This window comes from Rattus norvegicus, chromosome 1, assembly GCF_021556685.1.
Source record: "Rattus norvegicus strain SHRSP/BbbUtx chromosome 1, alternate assembly SHRSP_T2T, whole genome shotgun sequence".
In the NCBI taxonomy this organism is placed as follows: Eukaryota; Metazoa; Chordata; class Mammalia; order Rodentia; family Muridae; genus Rattus; species Rattus norvegicus.
The window spans coordinates 104806345-104808567 of NC_141534.1; the positions used below are offsets into that span (position 1 = coordinate 104806345).

The following is a 2223-nucleotide window of genomic DNA, read 5'->3' on the forward strand; positions in this document are numbered from 1 at the left end:
CTGAGACGTCTTTGTTTAGCTCTATATTCTCTGGAACGATACAGAGAAGATTAGCATGGCCCCTGTACAAGGGTGACAGGCAAATTCATGAAGCAATCCACATTTTTGGTACAAAGTGGGATACTCAAATCAGAAGGAGGACACAATATTGGGACAAAACAGCTATGTGACCTTTTTTGTAGCAAATTTTTCCATTTTCTACCTTCCTTTCCACTTTTTATCTCACAGTCAGTAGTGAAAATTGGAAAGGGTTTTAATGCTGAAAACTAGCTGCTGTAGGGCACCTAGAGATGGGATCTAGAGCTCGCAGTAAAGACAGTTGTTACTGAGTGTATATATGTTGGGTATCTGCAAACCAGTGGCATCCTCATCTCCAAAGACGAAGGCATTACTCAGCAGTTTCTGTGGGGTTCTCATTAGACTTCCAGTCATTTCTGCAGGTCAGCTTCACCTGTTCGACACAAATGTGTGCCATGACAGTCCTGTGAGGACAGCCTGATGGGAATTGGGTCTCACCCTCCTCACTCTGTCCCTGTTTCTCTGCTTCCTGGAGTTTGGTCTGACGGGTTAGGTTTATATCCAGCTAACGGGTGGTATTACTTGCTAAAGTCCTAAAAGGTTGCAGGGACTTGGTCTGTCTGTTTAACCTCATCCCCAAGGACAGTCCTGGGAAACTTGAGCAGGGGGACAGCTGTCCTTTCCAAAGTGCAGGCAATCTGGTAGAGCCAATCAGGTAGCCCCACAAACCATTACTCCAGAGATGGGAGTGAGTGCTGACCATCCCAGGGATTCTCTGAAAATGTAGGCACCTGTAGTCAACACTTGGCAATACTTCAGCAAACCACATACTGTATAGGAATGGCCAGGGCCAGGGCACTGGGCTACCCCAAGTGGGTAGTGACCCAGCCTTCAGCACAGGTCAGTTCTCATGCACACAGGTGTGTTGCTACCAAGACTGAAACCTTCAGATTCTATTGGGCATATTTTCTTTTTAGGAATGAAGAACAATTCTCCTATTTTTGAGCCATTCTTTTGTCATTTCTACAAAATTACATGTAAGTTTACAAATATTTTTAAAAGATAGAGTGTTATAAATATTTAATATTCTGTTAATTAGATTTTAAATCGGAACTGGCAAGTATTCTGTTTTTAGGGTTTTTTATGTTTTATTATACTTGATTAGAAAGGAAAATTGTACATTTTTTCTGTTTTTATGAGTAATTTAATGTATGGGAAATAAAATTTTAAAAGAAAAAGAATGTCATTCCTTTTTAGAAGTGCTTTGATATTTGTTTTTCTTTAGAGAAATACGTTTTAAATCTCAGACTTGCCTTAGGCTATGTAAATAAAAATTGCTTTGTACACCTATCCTGCCTCTGTGGCCCAGGCACTTGAATACAGTCTTTCAACTCTTTCAGGCTTGGCACATACTAGTCAGTGAGATGGAGAAGATACCACTGCATGAGTGTGCTCTGACTTCAGTGGCTGTCACTGGGCACTGACAAATGTAATGGGACTTGAGTTAGAATTTATTTCCCTGAGTAACCCTGATGCTAGTGTATTCCCAGGACAGAAGTACCCAAGTGGTACTGGTTTTGAAGGCATAAAGTAGTCATGAAGAGCAGCCGAGGCTTGGCACTGTTAGAAACCATGGAAGAGCATTGGTGAAGGTACAGCCTCAGTTGTAGTTGATGGCCCAGAATTGAATGGTCATGCAAAGGACTTGAGGCTTTGCATCATGAAGAGAGCCTAAAAGAGACTATTGGTGAAATCTACTTACAGGAGAAGACGCCAATATATTGGAGATGCCAAGAATTAACACCAAGAATAGCAGCAGCAGTGGGGTGGCTTAACCTGAGCCTAGAGTACTACAGAGGGCAGAGCTGTAGAAGTGACACCAGCCTTTTGGAGGAGCACACAAGATTATGTGTGGATCCCAAACACTGAAACCAGAAGCTGTAACATTGACGTTGTCTTTGGAGACCCAATTGTTTGACATGTCAGGACCATCAGCTATCTGCTGGGGAACGCTTCTAACAGGGAGTGGAACCAGGCCAAGAGAAAGAAGTTTGTTGCAGTCAACAAAGATGAAAGCATATGGAGCTTTGAAGAACCCTTTGACCTCAGACATCGAGATGTAGAGTTTGGAGTTTGCCCAGCTGGTTTCCTGTCTTGCTTTAGGGATTAGAGTTAAGTGATTGGATGAATCTCAGGACTTTCAAC

General features: G+C 42.4%; 1 non-coding gene across 1 annotated transcript; it reads left to right on the forward strand.

The window, feature by feature from the left end:
• On the forward strand, positions 1-107 carry LOC120100171 (U6 spliceosomal RNA). The gene has a single exon (XR_015655639.1). It is a non-coding gene; the product is annotated as a U6 spliceosomal RNA (small nuclear RNA).
• Positions 108-2223: the final 2116 nt, after the last annotated feature.